Source organism: Varroa jacobsoni, unplaced genomic scaffold, assembly GCF_002532875.2.
Source record: "Varroa jacobsoni isolate VJ856 unplaced genomic scaffold, vjacob_1.0 scaffold_394, whole genome shotgun sequence".
Lineage (NCBI taxonomy): Eukaryota > Metazoa > Arthropoda > Arachnida > Mesostigmata > Varroidae > Varroa > Varroa jacobsoni.
In genome coordinates, this window is record NW_019213296.1 from 198,377 (window position 1) to 220,704 (window position 22,328).

Consider the following 22,328-nt stretch of genomic DNA (forward strand, 5'->3'; position numbering starts at 1 on the left):
TCTATGGCTATGTGTAGAGATAGACATGAAAAGAAGGCTACGCTTTATCTACCTATTCGACATTGTTTCAAGATGTCAGTTACGCTTCCGAGCCTTTTCAGTCGTTGCTGTAAGGCCCAGTATAACGCCTTGATACCTTTACGATACCTTCAATCGTTTACATAATGGGCACCTGTCGGTTAACATTTTTCGGAAACTAAGTGATATTTCTGTCTATTATGAGAGCTTTTCTCGGCAGTACGTGTGACTGTACTTGAGGTAGAATAATAAATATGATAAAATTATGTGACTAATAATACGACAACTTTTTTCTAACAGGCCAAAACCCTTTAGCTCTCCGTTTCGATATCCTTTCAGTGAGTATCTTCTATTCTGGCAGACCGTGTTCAAAAGGTAAATAGGGACACACCATAGGTTAAATGTATGTAGCTTACTACCCTGCAAAAAATAATATATTTCTAAGTGTCATAAAATTAGATACCGACATATTATAGAGTGTTAAGAAACTCAATATAAAAGCAACAAAGGATAAAAAAAAAAAGCGTCAGCTCAGCATGCAAAAAGCTGATGATGTTGAATCTCTTTGTATGTCAATGCACCATAGTAGTTTATGAACCGTATGGAAACTAAGTAAATGCGTTTTTCATTAATTTTTTTTGCGTCATTTTATGAAATGCTTGGAAGATTGTACAAAATATATGAGCCTCCTGTACTCCCCTGGGAAAGAAGCATTGGCGGGTACGTTACAGGTTGAGTAATTCTAATTGATTGACCACTCATCATAAATAGATGAGTTATACGAATCGGCTATTCCTGTTCATTTTTAACATCACTAACGCCCCTATCCTAGGATTAGACACTGATTTTATACACACGGTAGCCCTGGTAATATTCTCCCGAATCCATAATATGAGGAATAGATAAGTATAAATATACGTACTGCCATATTAAGTTGTAATAAGTCTGAACTGTCTTAGTATAATGATATAAGAATATACATGAACACCCTGTCCATCTAAATGTGACGTGTAAATCATAGAAAGCTCGATCTTGACGAGTGTTTAGCCATAACTGTATTCATTTATTTGCATTTACCTTTTATATACACGCGCTCTTACTCCATATACATATATATATATATATGAGTATTAGAAAACTTCAGCCCTATATTAGACCGGCGTGCAGAATGGTCCCATATGCATTCGGTGGCTCTAACACGTAGTCCATTATGAGGCGTTTTATCTGGGGTATGGAAGTCTTTTATCTCACGTTTTCTACGAGTACTTCAAATAGTGGGCGGTAGGGATTGTGGGAACCTCTCAAACAGCCGAGCTTCGCATCACGCTCATGTAGCTAAAGTCATGTCACCGCCGACAAGTCATGGACACCCCAGTCTCGAAGTGTCTCAAAGGCGCGATTCCGGGATGACGGATTTTAACTGCAGAGTTCATTTGTAAGACGCTGCGCAAACCACGGGATTCAACGAAAAAATCGATCGAGCAATAATTATAATATATTGCTCCAAAAAATTAGTGAAGGGAGCTTCGAACTTTTCCGTACTTTCTTCAGCAGCGTTTTTGTCACTTCCATTTCATTTCTCGCATTTCGAAAGTCGGCCCGACGCGCTATGCCACTCCGCAACCGGCGTCGAACGACCATGTTTCGAGCTTTGCGACCAGTGCGTCCTCAGTTACACGTTGCTCCAGACGGCTAGTTCCTTCTAGCACGAACAAATGCTGTGTCTATATCTCATTTTGATCCCAGACCACCTCACATGTTTCGATGTTTAGTTGGGAAATATGTTACCACTGTACCATCGCGGTCGACTAACTGTTTTTCATTTGATGCTAAACAACCCTTCGTGACCTCACCTGCACCACGTCTACCTAGAATATATATACACACACCACTGCTTCTAACATGCATTACCCGTACAAGCGTTCTTTTTTTAACATAAATGATGACTCGCGGCAAATATGGTTTCTGACTATCTATTGGGCAATCAATTCGCCTTGCAGTTACAGGAACGTTCATTTTAAGGCTCGAAAAAATAATATGTGGTATCTTTGCCTTGACCCTTTATTGCAAAGACTTGGTCGTCAAAAGCGCCGTGAAGTCTCCTGAATAGATATTCACCAAAAGTACGAGAGAAAGAGGGTGGTATTCTCATTTGTAACTATATAACCGTAATCCTCGCCATTTTGCTGCGTTTAGTAATAACACGTCTGGTACCTCGAAGACGTATGGTTTTATGCATATGAAATTCTTTCAGTCTATACAGAATATTTTTTTCCTTTGTTGCACATAATATGGCCCCTGAATTCTAGCAACGTTTTGTTGATCCAGCAAACACATAATTGAAGTTTGTTCCTTGCTGATTCCTTCCAGTTCGACGTTTTACTACGCTTTAGTCTAAAATTAATTCCACCTTTTATCACCTGCATGGCAAGGGGATATTTGACATGCTTACAAAACCCTTGGATCAGCTTCGGTATAGAAGGAAAGTTGATCCGTAACAGATTACCCATTTTGAAACAAATAACACCGCTTGGTTCCGATTATCGAGAGCTTCGAAGAAGCGAAAGCGTCTGCAACATCTATATTTAAACGTACAGACTTAACGAAAGTGCTGTACGGGAGCTAGTACGGAAGGATAGATAAAACTGGGCTGCGTAAGTCCCAGGGAAAATTCTTCCAGGGAAAGTCGTCATATAGTCTCTATGCATACTAAGACTATTAAGAGTTATGCGTACCAGAGATCGTTAAGTGATCTTCGTCAGATTCAATAGAACTTTGCCTCGACTCTCACATCTATACAATTACGCGGAATTATTCAAAAATCTCTTTACAGCTGGTGTTTGCGTTGAGACTTGGAACAAGTCTTCTGAAGTGCTGAAGAAATTTTTGAATGATTTTTAGTTTACCCTGCATATATATCGCATAAATATATATATACGGTATATTTTCGTCAAGTAACCTTTTTCAGATTTACAAAAAACGGTTGCTCTATTTCGTATATCGTTATATATTTCTTATTCAAGAATATTTTATTAAATAGAATATAAAATACGCAGAGCCTATTTTAAGGTTTCTAAAACAAGGTTGTAAAAAAGATGACTTTCTCTATTATAGTTGTGGTTCTAATTGTGGTTGAAGTGACACAGATCGTTTGAAGTTACAGTGAGTGCTATTCGCTGGTTGCTGTTAAAGCTTTTCCGCATCGAGACTCTTTCTCCTATAGTTCCACTGAGGAGCGTTATGAGGAAAACATTTAAATATTCAATCGAACTATACCATACTTAAAAGGAAAGTTGACGAATGCCGTATACCTTGTTAGATCCTCTCTAACTTAACTTATGTTCCTTCGTCGCTAATATCTGGCCATGCAGATGACTCAGCGCCTCATTCGAAAGCAGCCTGATGGGTGGATAGACAGATGGCTATTTGAGTACTTGCAATTCTTTTCTCTTTTGATCTATCCCTTCTATTACAACAGTAGGACACCACTTGTTTATTCCGGGTAGGATTAGCCGTGTTGAGTGTTCTCACCGAATTCGAATATATAAAGCGACATCTTATCAGGATCTGTGAAGTAGTTACTTTGGGAACGTTAAACCTAAAAGGGTTCCTTTTCATGCGTCATTGTGAAAATGCATACCCTCAACACCTAGTATGAAATCCAGTCAATCGCTTCCTTCATGATCGGAGAGGTGATTAAACGTACTCGATTTGTTGCTTGTACATTTGAAGCTATAGACTAGGATTCCTGTTCATTTTTATCCACTCTCAAATCAACATTACCAATCAAACTCCTTTAAATAAAAGCTTTGCTTAGAGTCCACTGCGCCTAGTTAACATCTCTATTGTAGCTCATCTGTACAGCACGCTATTAATCCACGCACAAGCACATGTACCTCCGTCTAATTTATACCCATAGAGATTTGTTCGTCTACTTCTTTGGGAAGTATATTTGAGTCAGCACGCGTCAGTTGTCGGGCGCGCTTCCTCCGTACAATTTTATCTATAGTACAGCGTGTATTGAGTTTCTTTGCGTCGCCGCTACGTGCCTGCTGCGGTTAAAGGTGTTTCATCTCTACAGGACCTTCCCTGTTCGTCGATCTCGTTCTCCTTTTTCCTTTGCGACCGGCTGAGCGATCAGACTCGACATAGTGATTCGAAGGTTGCGCGCGCACCGCCCTTTCCACCGGTCTCGGACACTCTGCCGGATGCCTCGCCGATTGTGTCCAGATGACTAAGTAAGGTGTACGTCTTTTGGTTGGTTTGGACTATGCTCAGTGTGTCTGTGTGTAGCGTTAGTGCCTTCTGCCTATCTATGCGTGCGTCCGAGAGTCAGCAGTGATCGTGAGAAATCGTCCCTACCAGTGTGAGTCTGGCTCCGGCCTGTGATGGACGCACGTCGCGCACCCATGTGACGTACTCGCAACGTGCAAAGTTTTCTATAGGCTAAGAAGGTAAAAAACAGTAGACGGAACTACAACAACAAGCTGATTTCGATATGCGAGTGAATTGCTAGTAGATAGCGTCACAAGGTCGGCGAGATGTTTTTCTAGTATGATTTAATTGATTGATTAATGAATGATTGATTGACAAGATAAATTTGTTGTGCTGTTCTTATATGAAACAGTGAGATTACTGTAACTGCATAACAACACCAACAAAAGCAACAACAGCGACAAATTGTGGCAAAGTTTTTAAGGACGAGCTTAGGAAAGGTGTACACTTAAGCACACGACAAAGCTAGGACTGCAATCATAACGACGAAGACAAAAATAGCAGTCATAGTAACTCGAAATATTGGTATCTGCTGCAGTAAAATAGTAAAAAACAAATGGGCAAGTGATATTTTGTTACGCCGCTGTTCGAAAGAGACAAAAAATAAGGTCAATTTTTGCTCAGAAGACAACGAGGCAAGCGGAAAAGGAATCGGAATAACACGGCAGACGGCACTGTAACCAAGGGACTGGAAAGCTATGTCGTCTCTCTCATGAGCTGCGTATCATTGTTTACCGTGTTAATGGCGGAAAACTTGTACAACGATTAGTGATGTTATTATGCTCATGATTTGATGGTGGTGGTGGTGATGATGATTACGGCGACGTAATTACGCAGCAAAAACATGAAAAGTTCGTAAGATTTCTAAACGTTCATTACATATGGATGCCTTAACAGGCCGTCGCCCACTGGCGGTGATGGCGTCGTCATTTCAGTGGATGCAGCCGTCGAATTCCTGGCGTCCGTGATAAGGGCTCGCTCTTCACTCCGCGTGGGGTCAGTGAGAAAGGAGAGAATTCGAAACGAAGCTGGGTGAAGTCGAAGTGTGACGTGTCGCGAAATGCTGATGTGAAAGTGATTAAATAGAATAGAGTTCCGCCACTAAGGTTTGATTTTAATCAACTGTTTGATTAGGCCATATATTGTGTGCCTAAAGACATACGCCGTGCCTGACTTTATCATATAGAACAAGCTAATAATTTGTACAGATGCGGTAGTTAATTGCCGCTGAGTGCAAAGCAAAACACCGAACCCGGAATCACAGCAAGAACAGGCGTAACATTAATGAGGGCTCAACCCGCTCTGCTTTTCGGTAGGAAATTTAACTAGCACAGACATTTTTATTTAACCAACAAGTTAGTGCCGTTAATGTTAAGTAAACAGCGCTAAGATCACAAACGTTAAACGAAAAAAGAATACTCTCGTGAAAAAAGGGTCTATAGAAAACGGTTGGTTTTCTATAATAATACCAGGTTACTTACGCTAACAAGAGCAGCGTCCATAACTAAAAAGTCGTGTTAACTACACTACAAATTACAGGCGTGTTTGTTAGTGAAACCCATAAGCGACGTTTATGGGAAAGATCGGCGTACAAGCTATTAACTAGAGACATTGACCTACTGTTGTTATTGTTGTAGTACGATATGATCTGACAAGGTGTGAACAGTGAGCCTGACCTCGATTTGAAGGAGAGCCATCAGCTTGTATCAGTTGTGCTCAAAAGCTTTTCACGGCACGCACCTCACGCACGTACAACTCGTCGTAAAAGCCCTAAACACGTCGATTCATACTACCACAAGACACCTACCCCACAAGAAGACGAGATTGAACCGACGCCGCTTGTGGATTGAAGCCAAGATCTAACAGGTTTGTAGGTTCTAAGGCGTAGAATCTTCAATTCATATATTGACTCCAATCGTAGCCGTTCACTTCATCACCACATGATCAATGTGTTGCAGAATAATGTCCACAGAACGGCTTGATCATCTAATCAACAAGCATTTGATAGATTAGTTTCAGCAGAGATCATTTAGAACTTGTGATCTGTCGGCTGTCTGTTTGTGTACAATATTCATCGTCAGGCATACGTTTAGTGTTATGTATACGCAACCAGCACCAATAGATAGGCGTAGTCGCTGGCCTGGCGAACCAGCGCATACATTAACACCGTAGGGGGCAAGAGTTTTACTTAGAGGAATGAACGACCAGAGATTAAACAGATGAATCAAGAAATGACCCGTTCAAGTCTGACAAAGTTAGACTTTATCTCTACCTTCTTTTTTTACCTCATACTTCGTGAAACCAATTTCGCTGGGATATGGGTCCGTTGAACGATTAAAGCCAAAATGTCGGAACCTTATGTCTTGAGTAATAATAATGTCGCACATGATAATGATTGCTTTATTGATTCAGCTCCATTAGAAAGGTCTATTTGAGGAATTATTTTATTTTGGTGACTTTATTGACTAGATTTGTCGCTGGAGATCACGAGAACTAATAGGCTTAGTTGGATTTGTTATATTGGACATAGACACACGACAAAAAAGAGATACCATTATCGCGTAGCTGCTAGACTTGCTATCCGCTATTTTCGTCCAATAGTTCTTGCGTGTTTTACACTGCTTTTTTATTCTGACTACCCATTCGACACTCACACGTTCCCTTCATAAGCGTCGAGTGGTTAAGGAACACACTGTCGAGGTTCTTGTCGTTTGTTTCCTCTATTATTGCCTACCAATATCATTCCTCGACTATGGATAGATGAAGCGCTAGACGCTCGCGTGGAAAAAGAGATAAAACGCAGGTATCCGAAAAGTATAATGAATACACGTTTAACTGACGCACTTGGCCTAGAGCACTTGATTGCTCATGTGGTATAAATCCCGTACATCCCGTCCACACTAACGGCGTAAGGCTCGGGGACATGTCTGCTTCCTCGACATCCTGTACAGTACCCCCTTCTCGTGTCACCTTCCTCCGAAAAAATAAGAATCGTTGTCGTCGTCACATCCCTTCGTTGAATTGACGTGCGCCCAATGCAGCCCTCATCTACACTCCGTGTCCGTCGAAATCAGCAGTGGTCACGTCTCTGTAGCATCCTACACAATGAAATGTGACGGATTGGGTGCAAATGCACATATGCATCGACAGACAAAAGTAGCGTAATTGATTTTGCTTGTCGTCGGTCCACCTTTCTTTAACCTCCGTTTACTATGGCCAGCACAACGGTAATAGGTTCTACTACTTTTGCGACTAGTACCGTCGACCTCAGTAGAAGCCTATCCCAACCACTTGTGTACCCACCTCGATTGTTGTCTCTTTCGTGTATTTCAAGGTTGTGTGCGGTTACCAGCCACATGTATCCGCTAGGCGATTGTTCGCTTAGCTGCCATATCGATTTGACTCCGTTGCAACGTATAAATCTGTTCCGATTTGAAAACCATCCAGACGTCAATGCGCGCAGGGGTCTTTGTACACGTTAGCATTGAAGTGGTTCCCTTCAACTACAGTACAGCCTTGATCCAGTCGGGTATCATCAACCGATTTGAAATCGATTTTTGCGAAACTAAGAGACTGCTGATGCTCAGTATCGACTCAGCGATAAGAATCCAGGAAAGGTACTGGGCACAGCTATGGGTGTGTGTCGATGCCAAACTAATTCAGTTACTATAGACCATTGAAGATTTATAGAAGGAGTAAGTGGCCAGACTGATTTCGTCACTGGCTGGACTGGAGAACCAGTATCGGTTCAGGTGCCCGCTCAGTTGCAATGCTCATAACTAGATTGCCCATGTCCGCAACTTCACTCCTTACGCCCAGTCTTTCCATACCGTTTGACCAGTACCTCACTCAGGAAAGTTCGTGCCAGCTTAAGTCCATGGTGGCAACCGCCTTCTTATTTGAAAGTTTTTCCCGGTAGCGTTCTTATCCCGTTGACAGTATCCCGACCATGGAGATCCGGTGACAGGAATGTCGTCTGGTCCAAAACTGTCAACGGTAACAAAGATAGTAATAACGACAACGAAGGTTCAAGACCACGAAAACAATGGCTGAGCAGACGTGTCGTTCTGCGTGTGTTCCAAAAACGATAGGCAGTTTAATAATAACTTGCTTTTCTCTACATTTGCTGCATTTAGGCCGGATGAACTACTTCTCTCACTGTATTCTAAGTATAATAGCCTGTCAGAGAGGTTTTGAGACGATCGGCAAGGTGCCATTACGCTGTCGTAGCGACTCACAGTAAAAGAGGACGAGCAACAACGAAGACACCTGACTAACTAGATCTCGGTATTATTGTTCTTGTATTTTGGTATTACTATTATCTCGCTTGGTTCTTTTAAAGCGTTTTTCAACAACTGTCGTTATTGTCGTAGTTATGCGTAACTGATTAGATATTAAACATCATAACCGCAATGCCGTTCGCCGTGATGTTGATACTGTTTCCGCTCTTACGATATTAGACCAAAGCGCCGCCTCGTACGAGGGCATGTCGCTTGAGGCTGGATAATACAACACGTCCCGCCCTTCCCGTTGTCCAGTGTCGTCGCCGCCGCCGCTGACTTTGCGACTTCCAAAGGACAACGGTAAAGGTAACCTGAAAGCGGTTACCTGAAATCATGCTGTTGTTCCAACGCAGAGGAGATAAAGGAATTTACTAGTTATTCAAGTACTGTTTCATCCGCTGCTCATTGTTGTCCTTTTTCACTGACCCAAATATGATAGCTGCGGTATCGAATGGGCCGGACCTAGTTGGTACCTCTGGTTGTCGCTGCCAGGCTGGCTGGCAATACGGCCAAGTGTAGGACCTTTGGGGGTCGCATAGGTACAGCGCGTTGCGCTCTCCGTCGAGAAGATTTTACCACTTCGCTTTAGCAAGGTTCATGGCACACGCTAAGCAAAGGTACTAATAGCAAAAACGAATCCAGGGTCGAGTTGTTCACATAGAAGAGTATATTAGAGTGCTTAGAAGAACACTGCAGAAGTAAACAGTATTAGCACAAGGGCAGTGAAGCCGAGGAACGAGACAGAGAATTGTGTCCTTGTTATACAACTAATGAATTTTTTTTTGTATTTATTTTTAACGGACAGCTTCGTGTATCGAACCCTCAGAGTTCGATCTCATTTCAATTTTTCGTATCTAAACGTACGAAGTCAACTATCTTATACCTGCTAGCATAACCCTTACGATGGGCCCGGCATAGACAGAAAACCTGTGGGCATTTCTTTCTGATGTGCACCTCAGTATTTAATGAAGTAAAAAGAACCGAAAAATAAACTGGAACAATCCGCCAGGCTTAAATGTGAGTTTAGCTAAATGAGAGCTATTGAGAAATAACGCTTCGTCATGATTACCAGCGTCATTATCGTTATCATTATCATCATAATGCGATTACCTTTAATGGGTCAGAGAAGCGCCAGCTCAAATAAGCCATCTCAGGCGCACTTCAAATCAAAGGGCACGCAAAGTCTACAGGACATACGATGGCTAGAAGGACAATATCTCAAATAAAATCAATTGGTACACAAAAACGTTGTACTCTAATAACGGTAATGATAGCTACTGTAAATACAGTGGGAGATTAGCTGTTGTATTGGCAGGGTGGCGGGTAATCTTGGGCAGCATTGGACGCAGTGGTCAATTTTACCCGATTCTGATACGAGCTTTTCGACCATTATCGGCACTGACAAAACGGACATCAACCGGAAATCGAAATAGCGGCAGAGACGGCTGTAATGATGATAGGCTGGGATAGTGGTTTTAGTAGACTTAATATTATATATATATATATATATACATATGTATATATTTAATGTTTATTATTTAACATTTTTGTAGAATTCATACACTTAATAGAATACTGTTAGTTGCGACTACGGGTACGATGTGTTTAAGCTGTTCCAATATAACTGCGCCATAAGGTGGTATCAAGAATGGAAATGCCCCCAATAGAACAGAACCAGCGACAAGCATTTCTGTTAATGCTCCAAATACTCAGGCAAATGATCATCTCATCGAAAATGAAAGGTGAACTATAATTTAAATAACGTGTGTGAACTACGTGTGTATGAAAAAATTGTTACAAGTTACGTTTGAGAAATATTGAACATGGCGGTACACCTACGACCCCATTCATAGTGAATGAAAATTAGACCACCACATTACCAATGCAACAGGTCAGTTAACTAGCAATCAGAAATAAGACGAACATTATTGCTTACAACGATTTCGGCTAGAGACAGTAAACCGATCATTTTGATAAGGAAATGGCTCAGTTTTAGCACTTTTGGAGGGGGAAGCTTGTCAAATGCGCATGAGGCTATAGAGTCGTAAGCCATATAAAATCACGGTAAGCTACATAATACGAAAACAATCTGTGTATATGTATACGTTTGGGCTGCAGGTGGCAAGAGCAGCCTCACCGCCCGTGTATAGCCCAAATTCCCATAGCTCCCGGCTTTCGTACGATCTGTGTCTAGGAGTGCTGGTAGTTAGAAAGGTGGATGCCACGAATTCTTCGATGCCTCCGCGTTAATTATCCAACCATTAACAGGCGTTATCGTAGAGAGCTGGCGAGGGAAGCTTTTCAACAAAATACAACAATTGCTCTTCAGAGCCGGATCTACTCCTCCTTCAGATGTTCTGCTGTAGATCGAAAGGCACCCCTAGCTACGGCATAAAGATGGTAGAGGAAGTACAGGAATGGTCGTGTGCACAGAAAAATGGCGGGGTCGATGTCGCCAACCGCACGAGTCTCCAAATCTTATTATGTTGGGTGGTGCCGAGAATTTAGCGTGGCCCAATGCTAGTGTCCTGTATTATCGGTGAACTGTGCATCGTTCCTGCTGCGCGCATATCCGTTACACCAAATATCTCGGCTCAATCTGGGCTGTTTATTTAAATGGGTATAAAATATTGTTAACAACCAAAAGCGAAGCTAGTTCCAGCAGTACACTTAGGGATCTTAGGTGCCATTTTGTATTTCTTCACAGATATATATTCTACAGATATTGACTTCATTGTATGCTAGTCAGGCTGTTATTAAAACGATCGAACATCGTGTCAGCTGCCCACACACAATAACCAATGCAATCTAGATATCTTTACACGACTTTGCTTCCTACCGCTAGACCTTACGAGGCCGCCAAAATTTTGTTTTTGTTTTTTGAAGACATATATACTATTGCACTTGACATCTCTGCATGTACCTGTGCCATTGGTCTCGAGCGGCCATACCAAAAGTGGCCATTGCCTGCCGTGGATAACTAAGGAAGACAAATCGTGCGGAGTTATCTAACGACGGTGCGCATCGTTGCTCAGTTGCCGGCCGTTAACACCGCGTCCTTATACAACAACACACACACACACACACAAAATAAAAGTAATTACCCACAAGAATATTAGGCGATTGACATGAATGTTTCGTTGAAAAAACGAACGAGTTATGCAGTCTGTCTATCTAACACGTGTGCGTAGACCGTCAAATCGATTGAGTAGGAAGTCAATCTACAATAGCATCCCATGACCAAAAGCGAGAATACATCGGTGCTTGGGGGGAAGGGGGGGGGGTCAGAAAGAGTTTCGCGATCTATTCCGATGACACTTTTTATCGCTCGGACAGATAGCGTAGTACGTATGGCCGTTAGTCTGTTCTATCTTCGTTTTGCTTATACCAGGCCGCTACGTACTATGAGATGAAGAATCAGTTAACTATTGGTCAGTCAGATCGCGTGATCTTCAAGCTATCCACGCAGCAAGATAAGCGTGCATGCTAACTTCTGTGAAGATTGTTAAGGTTTCATAAAGGAAGGCTGTACCAACCGATCTGGATGCTCTAAAAAGCTATCATAAACAAATGGATTTTTACATTTCTAGATTTTATGGAATTACACATATTTTGATAATAGTACAGGATAATACGGGTTGTAATTTTCTCTTATCTAAAATCCTACGTTTTTAGGTAAGGTGTCCTTTGATTCTACCTTAATAAGCTATTCTATACAGATACTAATATTATTATCTAAGGTTAATTGTGCTCAATGTATCCAAGCCACTCGCGTAGTATTGTCAACTCAATTAGAATTTACTTAATTAAGTTATGCATTGGGTCAGTAAGGGCTTTAGAATGTATTTTCTTGGCTTGGAGATGTCTAACACGCTATTCGTTAGTTAGTGTAACGCGTTCCAATACCCACCCTTCATACGAACCTAAAATGATAATCCTTTATAAAACTATTCCTAATGCGAAATTCAACAAATGGCACTGGGGGATTTCTTTTGTCTTATATGATTGGGCGCCTGTTTCTTGTAGGACATAATACCCCTGTCCTAGCTAGCTCTCAACTATTAATTTCACTTGGTCTTCTGTAACCTTCATCGTCTAATCGTTTCAAATCCGTGTGACATAACCTATTTTCTGGAGGAATATCCCTTTTTGAATTTGTGTTGCTACCTTTATGTGAGGTTCTGTTGTATGTGTATGTTGTATACATACGAATGAACGTAATAGTTCAGTATAGATAATGATCAGATTGTATGTTAATGCTATGACCGATACGTCATTTAAAATTTATGCTGTATTCATTTTTTCATAGTAAGTACTATATTATAATTTTAAAATCTTAAAATAAGAGCTCGCGTCATATGTACTCATATACATATAGTTTATGCAGCTTGCAGGTATATTTGTGGTAATTACCTTTGTGCGAAGCTCATGCACTCCATGTAGAAAACCCCTTACTAAGATAGTTAGCTCTTCGATCGCCCAGTTATCTTAGTTGTAATAATGAATATTATTACTATTATTGCCAATTATCCGCCTTTTCTTGTGACAGTGTAAAATTTCGTAAAAATAATATTATATACTAAGATAAGAGAGAGGGAGGGAGAGGGAATATCGAGCCATTCAAAACACTTTGCGTCATATGTGTTATACAGATCTTACTGGGTTCATCAAACACATTTAAGAGATTTGACCTAAATATAGGACCAGGGGGGAACGAGTAGTCTGATATCTATCATAATTTCTCCCGCATTCTATATGGAGTACCTACATGTATCAGCAGTGCTATAGAAACGTGGTTTCCTGCTGAGTGTATAATCGAATCTAGCACGACAAAGCGAGTGATGAGACGTCTATTTAACTGGTTTGTCTTTTTCCACTTGTTATTCCTTATCGCACCCGAAACAAAGCAATTCCCATTGTTATCGTGAATTTTTGCTCCTAGCTTTTAAGGTTTATCCTAAGGACTCCCATTGCTGGGAGCTCGAAGCAGCCTTGCAAGGCTTCGGATAGCAGTGGGGAGTTCGTTAGGAGATACGCGAGACGACTGCAGGTCATTCAGAGGTAAGAGGTTTTGATGTGATTCAATTGTGCGAGGTTCCCGACTGAAAGATCTTCTCAAATGATGCGTATTCCGTACGTTGTAACTGGAGGTTGAACAGGCTGAGTCTGTTGAGACAGACAAGAGATAAGGCAATTAGATTGCCCATGCGACCAACATTGCCTTACTGCCTTTTTTGATGACGTATGTAGTGCAACTTCGGCCGTCCGCGGAGGAAAGAAACCCCATCTGGAAATTGGTATATATAGGTAAAAGGCGATATGACAAGGCACAAGACGTTATCTTGCTTGCCCTGCTAAACTTCATCACCTCCGTCTTCATCTCCGTCAGGGTGATGGGTAGCCCGAAATCTGACTGCTACGTACAGCCGAATTAAAGCATGCTGCGCTTGGAACCTGTTGTGACCTGCTTATTATACAAGATCGTTTCGATTGATTTCGTCGACCCTCATATTTGACTACGGGAGCAAGATGGAGAATAGGAATTTTGCAAGAGTGAGGAAGCCCTAGGCTAGGCCAGTTGTCTGTGCAGTTCCGTCGTCGATGACAATTCGGCGTTTCCTTAGAATCGCAGTAAAAAAGTTTAGTACATTTATAGGGACGTTCACGTAGGCTAATGTAAGTAAAACTTGTTCTTGGGTACCGACCCGAAGATCGTCCTGACAAACACCGCGTATGAGCGGTGTGGCAAGTGCTTTCTTGACGTCGATCATGACAATCCCTTGGAACCCATGGTGCTCCGTTGGGATAAAGTTTACGCTTTCTAAGTAGCTGCCCAGTTTTTAGCTCGCAGGCGGAAGGGCAGCATCTAACAAACGCTTTTTACTACTTCTTGCGATTGGACTACCCAATCGTACCATCCTTTTCTTTAGAGATCATTAATAAGGTAACGTCTCTTTACTAGGCTGCGACTGTACGAGTATTTAAACATTTATTAAATAGTGTCGCTTAGCACGATACCAAAACGTTTGATAAGCTCATTACCTGTGGACCAGCGGCTTTCTTTTTGGATAAATTTCTCTGATCTTACATACGTCAAAGGACATCATGTTCCTTTAAGAACGCTGTACATTTGAAAAGGACAGATATATCCGACAAGATGGAGGCATTAATGATATCAAGATCCATATCATAAGTACATATTTTCTCTGTTCTTCCCTTTCGTCAGTACTGCACAGCGGCAGTTAACATTATTACGGCAAAAGCGTGTCATGAAAATGTTCGCCCGTCCTAACAGTCGAGGATTTCCTGAAACAAATTCTATAGCCGGACCTTGAGAAAACGTCATGAATTACACAGTGAAACTGCGTAGTTCAGACCCATGGCGTTGAGAGTCTGTCTGGCATAGTATAAGCATCCCCGTGTAACTAGTTCCTCTAATATGCCACGATACCTTTTCTGTGTGGTGACCTACAATGAAGAGCAACGGATCAGGTCTCTAGAGTGGGCATCTTTGTCTTCTACAAAAAATAGTAAAGAATACCGGGATTTTCTTACCTAATCAGCGATTGAATCTAGTAGCAACCCATGTTCGACGGATCGATTCAGAATCAACTTTCTGATAAAGCACTGGTAGAAAAACTCGTCAGTAAACAAAAAGCATCGTTTTCTCATTCTGGCTCTCCTATGGCCATTGCCACCTGCTTCAGCGCCTGTTTTAAGCAGCTGAATTCGAAATCTTTCGTAGAACAAAATATCTATTTGCGTCAGATTTTATACTGATCACATTCCACTCAGGATATTGATGGCATGTTTGCTTCACATAGCCGTATTAAGGAGGATCATTGATCAGATTTACTGGCAGTAACTAATGGCGATCTTAGTCAGTTACAGATCTTCAGTTTTCTCTTGTAATTTTTCCCGCTGCTTGGAAAAAAGTTCGGCTGGAGGCGTTGATTTTTAGGTCGCAGGCATGGTTTTAGCCGGTAACAAGTACCACTGACGTTAGCCTGCAGATCTCTTCTGAGGAATAAGCATATATATCTATCTATGTGTCTATCTATCTATGTAATGCTAGACAAATAGCCTTTTGCCCGGCGTTTATGTAGTAAAAATTAGAAAATCCCGTATAGGCTATTAATAGGTTAGACGCACGTTATTCGTTAAAACGTTATCTTTTTTTGTTGTATATATAATTGGACTTTGAATCATATTAAATTCAGACTTGCATATCTATGAAAAAACTTGGATATTTCGACACGCAAAAAAAATAAGGATTTATTGTACCTTGACGTCTGCGCTTCGTGTTTAACGTAAAATCTGTCGGCATAATTCGCTGCGGCATATCGATCCATACTAACGTTGAATCGTACATTTCTAGAGAAATGGCCCGAGGATTACTTATGTTTTGATGACTTTCCATAAGGCTTTCTTGTAGAACCTCAAGCATACACTGTTTTATGTCAGACATCTCGAAACAAAGCTGCATTAGAGATCAGTAATCATTCGTAGAGGGTTCTGTTGCTTGCAAGGCCGACTGTCGGCTTCCAATAGCGAAGTCTGCGCATGTTACATGTTGAACTAAATGCCCAGCAATCAACAAACATAACCAACCTTTTGTTTGCTACCAAGGATTAAATTCAATATGAATGGGTAAATAATAACTGGACCAGTCTAATTACATTTTGTACAGGCGGCACTGAATGCGCATAGGACACCTATGGAAGAAACCTAGAAAATCCTCAGTTTGTGAAAAATAGACCCAGTTATACTGGACAGTCGTTTGGATAGCACTACATGAAATTATTATATGTCTTCATGAGATTTGTAGGATTATCAACATCCCCTTTTATTATTGTCGACAGTTTAAAATAGAGGGACCGACCATGTATTATACATAATGTTATCTGTTGATCCGCTTCTTTCACTTCGAAGTCCCTTTTCAATACACGTACCGTAACCAAAAGCTAAAGACGCCGGCCTACAACCTATCTCAACTGCTGAGACGTCCACCGTAGGCTCAGACGGACTCGAAGACAGGCACGCCAGTATAAGGCAGATCCTTATAATGTAAATAACAAAGCAATAGTCCAACTTATAGCTTGACTATAGATAAGTATGCTCACCTGCTGTATGCTATATATATATCTTTCCGTCGTTTTTTTTGTTGTTAACTAAGCCGAGAAACAACAGCATATCTAGCCTCCTCAGTGTTTGATATCCGATCGCCTGTTATGCAGGCTAATATAGACGGACCTCTAGCATACGCGTACGTATTCAGAGACCTATATTCAGTAAGTGATACCAAGGAAATGACGATTCAATTTGGAGTTTATCTGATGTACTCAGAGCGGAAACTTCTATACTCGACTTAGTTCGAGAGATGCGCGTTGAAGTATCGAGCATCGCCACAAGCAGCTTGTGTCGATTGTAGGCCTGATATTTACTTTTCACAATTCATCATCACTTTAAGGCAACATCAACATTCCTTTTGATTATTTTCCTTTAAACGGGCCACAGTCTATCGAGGCCTTGCGAATTTAGCGGCTATCTTGTGTTTAACATACGTGTACATAGCTAATTATCGACATACGGTGGCGAATGTTTTTATTTCATTCTTCTTTTGTGTTTAATTCAGTACCCAGGGAGAATTCATCTAGTTGCAATTTGAATGTACATCGTATACCAGTTCCTGTACGTACAACTATCACCTTCAACATGTTTTTGGATCGAAGACAACTACGGACCGTATTGCTGTTGTTACCGCAAGTAGCTCCACGTCTACCACTGTCTGGCCTCGCTTCCTCAACGACCTGAACGTTTGATGTTGAGGCTGCACAGCATCAATTGGACGCCTTCTGCAAAACGAAGCTAGGCTCTATTCTAGAGACAACACGCACGGTGAATACATCTTGTTGTAACTTATTGTGGGTACTCCAGTCTGACGTGGGATTCAATATCTTCATGCGTATATGTTTACGTTGCAAAGCTGTACATGCATCAGCCGTTCTCGCCAACTGTAGGCAGCACCATACACGCGGCAGGAAAAGCATTAGGCAGGCGGCCTCGCGTATGTAAAGGAGATAGGGTATGAAAAAGACTGAAGTAAGTTTACGACAACGAAGACCACGAAGGTGCATGAGGAGTTTCGCTTTACTGCTCGTTCGAGATCTCTGACACCTGGCCGAGTGACAGGTGGACCCCGAAAGGTACTGGCTGTAGTTACCTGAAGCGGATCGCCTCTGAGCCAGTGCCAATGGCGATACCGTCTGACGGCACCCGCCACTCGAGACGTACCGCCTTGGCCACGAGATAAGCGGGAAAACTTCTCGTACCAGCCTTGTTTCCGTGCACCATCACGATAAGGCGATCGTATTACTGGCAGGGCAGAACAAGCAGGAAGTCGAAATAAGCGAAGTCGAAATTCGCGAGCTAGACGAGCGGCTGACGATTAGCGGCTGGCAGAACTTATCGCTTGTTTTGGGTATAGATGGGGTGCCGCCCTCTGAACGAATAGAATATGTATATACCCCTAGAGCACACTATTATGCCATTTTTATGGAGAATATATAGTTGAATTTTTCTAGACTGGGTGAAATACTATGATAGCTGTACAACGTTTTGAGATCCACTATATCGAAATGGTAATAGATACAACATCACTGATGTGGTTTCAAGTGTTATAGAATATCATATTAAATTTATGCTTCGAAAGGTTCTGCCTTTCGCTTACCTAGTTGATGAACCCGAACTCAATTCCTCTGGGATGCGAGGGTCTTGACTGCCAGAAATATCAGGCCTATTGGATGGACTTCTGATTATCACTCCTGAATTTTGAGCAATACATGGGGGACAGACAATTTCTTATCGCATTTTAAAATTAAAAAAAGTTCTAAACGAATTTCATCCATAAAGAAGTCATATATATATATGCATGTTTAGATAATCACTTCACACAAAGCGTTCAAATAGCATATTCTCTAGCTAGTGGACGCAGCTCTGAGAGTTGCCTTCCTCTATAGTTATAATGCTGAGGTTTTAGGTTTAAATAATCGCCATGCAAGCATAACGATGCTGTAGCAAGTCAATGCAGGCCTATCAGGGCGAACCAGGCAATATGAAGCTTGGGTAGGGCAGCCACTTTTCTCCCTCAGCCATTGCAGCGCCATCTCTAGGCAGATATGATAGGGGACGAGGCTCAAATACATATTCTCTAGTTACGTTCTCTAAAAAAACTAATCAAAAGCAAATGATAATAATCTTGCGATGCAAATCTGTAGGATTTCATGAAAATCAAACTTCACAAGCAAGCCGTCTGAGAAAAACCTGGAATAGATGAGTGTTTCAAACAAATGGACGTTGAGTATTACTTGCACAGTATGTAAATGTATAGAATAAAATAGGGAAAATTAAATTATCATTGCTGGACTGGCTAAGAATAGTTATGCAAAACATTATTCCTATTATTAAAAAAAAAAAGCCTACTGCAGTTTATATTCCCCCTAAAACAACCCACATGTAAGTTTACGATACGGATGTTAAACATATACGTCGAAAGCGTCCCCGATTGATCGGAACAAGTATATCAGGAAAATTGTTAATCTATGCTTGTCGATGGTAGCAGACAAGGGGTGTCCAGGATGAACATACGCTTGGAAAACGTGACCACATGCGGTCCTTTGTTAAGCGTAGACGATTTTGTCGGCCTTTGCTTACCTGTACTTAGTGTGAACGTATGAAGACGGCACAACAAAATAGATTAAAGAATAGGGCGTATTCGCAGATATTTATTAATTCAAATACAACTCATTTTCATAGATCTAAGTGAACTAATACAACTTTGGAACAATGTAAAAGACTTACAATCACTACACCCTAAAAAAAGGCAAAATAGCATTTTTCACCATTGCGCCTCTATCAAACTGCTTACGCTTTTTCCTGCTTTTGAAATAGATCTAGATCGTTCCTTCAAAAAATGCAAGCAAAAACAGCCATTTCTTAAGTCAATCGGTTTGTCTTTATTTCTGCCCTACTGTGGGTATATACTTTTCTAACTTTGCAGCTTTTGATTCTGAATCGCTCTAACGCGTGGTTGGGTGAAAAGTCGGGATAAGCCGCTTGAGCTGATGCGGACTCCGCCAGTTCGGCTGTAGAGGGCGATAGAAGCGTATGGTCAAAGTCCTATAAAATGAAAATACACAGTATAAAACTGATCGAGCGACGGAGGGTCCATAAGATGAAAGGTTTCTCTCGTCAAAGCCGTATCGCCTCTGCGGTGCTCCACAAGGCTAAACACAAGTTTTGTCCGAGATCATACATGCAATAGCTTATACATAATCATTGGACGTTTAAGGCCAACACTAAAGTCTTCACCCGTCTGGCATACGCTCTTCCGCTTTATGCTAACTGTCGCAGTGTCCCTGGTCAATGAGGCTGTGCGGATATTATTTATCCTTGTCCATCCATCCATGGACGTATAACCATCACTGTTGCATACCTACTCGGTTCTTGGTAGCTACAAACATACTATAATTGAAAATACTCATCAGCAATGCATACGTACATGCATAATGCCAACGCCTGGCGGCTTTAAGTTTTCAAAACCATGCATACGTGCATAGCTCGATGATATTCCTCGAACCGGACGAGCCGCGATGTGTCAGCTCGACACATTCTACACATATAGCCATGAATATGCAAGCCTATATTTCAGCCGCGCCTTATGTTTTGCATACATACACTAGGCATATTCGTGCAAAGATTAAATATAGTCAGGTTATGCAAAGAGTTGCTGTTTCCTTAGTTCTTGAAGGAACACAACGATCCTATAGCAAACGATGGCTCTTCGTAGTACCTGCCATATCTACACCGCTCTGAGCTTTCGTAAGTACTTGCACATTGGAAAGGCTGAGTACTGGGCTGGCGTACCGCCTGGTACTTCTTATGGTACTAGATATTGCACCTTTTTCTTTTCCTCGCCTGTTTAACAATCTCTGCTGTGAGCAGGAAAATGGGAGCTTGGCGGGAGGATGGGGCGTAGTGGAAAACCAGCCACGTCATAGTATCGAGGAGACCTCCAGGGCCAACTGTAGCGGCGGTAGCCTACTCAAACCAGTCAGCTAGTACCACTCAGAACCTAGTAGGTTGCTTCTGCTGTGGCTGCCTACGACTGTCGCAGTAGAGCTGCCATAATCCTGTTTCAGATGGCAAAGGCGGCGTATGACAGACTTGGCTGGGCTTGGTTGGCTTCCTGCCCAGAAACGTGCCCCACCCTGGCCGTTCCTTTCTTGTTAGGACGATCTCGCAGTTCCGCTCTCTCAACCCCAGTGCGGCTTCTCTTTCGCACGGATTCGCTGGGTATGTCGTCGTTTCCATTGCTTCGTTCGTGGACAGCCCGCGTCCTTCGAGCTAGATCCTTCGTAGCCTTTAGTCGTATACCCTCCTTTGTGAAGCTTTCGTCGATTTATTTCGTCCTATCTAGAACCGCCTCTATACTCGGCCGTTTGCGGGCCTTCGTTCTTGACGGTTTTCTACATCAGCGTCGTCGTCTGCAGCCCTTCAATCTAGCACGTAGTAGACGTGTGTTTCCGTAGTTCTTTTCCTGGTTGCCTTTTGTTGCCTCGTGAACAGAAGCAGATCCTGCCAACTGCACCGCAGTTCTATCGTTCTATCTATGTTACTTGGTCGTTGTCTTTACCACGTCTTCCTGCACTCAACTAGCGGTAGCAGCGTAGCAGAAACAGCAACAGTGCCTCTTAAGAGTCGACCTAAACAAAGAACACAGAATCATCCTTCCCTTTACCTCTTTGGTCTCCGGCATCCTGCCCTCTACTCTTCCCTCCGCCCCTTTATGGTTGTCCGTTCCTGCTGACTAGAAAAACAGGCCACCGAAGTGATGTTACACTACAGAAATTCAGCATCGGTACACAACTGTGACGGATTACTGGCATCGAATAAATGACGAATTCTTCCATTCTCATTCTCAACTTTCAGCTCGCCAGAGTCTCCGCCGTTGCTCGACATTTCGCTCACTTTCGCGTCCTGTTACTCACAGTCATCGTTTTGAGCTCTACAATTGGAAGAATAATAACAGCGATAGAACAGAATGACGAAGTGAGCGTCAAAGATGGTGACAAATGGCTCATTGCGTAATGTCAGTTGGTAGACGGCAATGACATCGCTGGTAGCGTTTTAAAAGTATTTTTGCCTTTTCTTCTATTGCCTATCGGTAATATTAGGGAACCGCCGCTCAGTCATTGAATTGCGACGGCAACAGTGAGGTAAAGGTTTCTGTTTGATGTGAGCAGCAATCTCGCAGAAGATGACTTGAAAAGAAATTTTCGTCTAACGAGTTATAGGCGTTGAAACTTTTTGCCTTTGAGATCTGCGTGTGTAGCTATAATCATAAAGCAAAAATAGAGGAAAGAAATTTGCGGTAACGTATCTAAAAATATATTAACGTGATTCAGCGCCAATGATACTATTTCTGATAATAAAGGGCGCATTGAAGAATCTCAAATTAAGAGAAAAAGGTCTGGGTAAAATTATTTCTCTATTTTTCGTTAACAATACTTTATGATCAAAGTGTTGCCAAGTGTCAATATGATCATGGCTAACCGTATCATTTCCAACAACAGAAATCCGTTTTAGTTCACCGCTGTTCAAAGCAAAGGCCTCAGAGACAACCAACTTGTTCATTTCTGTGTTTATATATCGACACGACATATAAGCGACTTGAAAACAGTTACTTTTGTT

At 41.8% G+C, this 22,328-nt stretch overlaps 1 long non-coding RNA gene across 15 annotated transcripts in view; it reads left to right on the top strand.

Annotated features, from left to right (window-relative positions):
* The window catches only part of LOC111260052 (uncharacterized), a 105,784-nt gene that overhangs the window by 9,380 nt on the left and 74,076 nt on the right, over positions 1 to 22,328 (top strand). For 13 of the 15 annotated variants that reach the window (XR_015310850.1, XR_015310860.1, XR_002680021.2 and 10 more), the window contains exon 2: positions 5,931 to 6,159. The exons of the other annotated variants lie outside the window; for them this stretch is intronic. This is a non-coding gene — a long non-coding RNA (uncharacterized LOC111260052). The remainder of the gene's footprint in view (positions 1 to 5,930; positions 6,160 to 22,328) is intronic. 15 annotated transcript variants of the gene reach the window in all.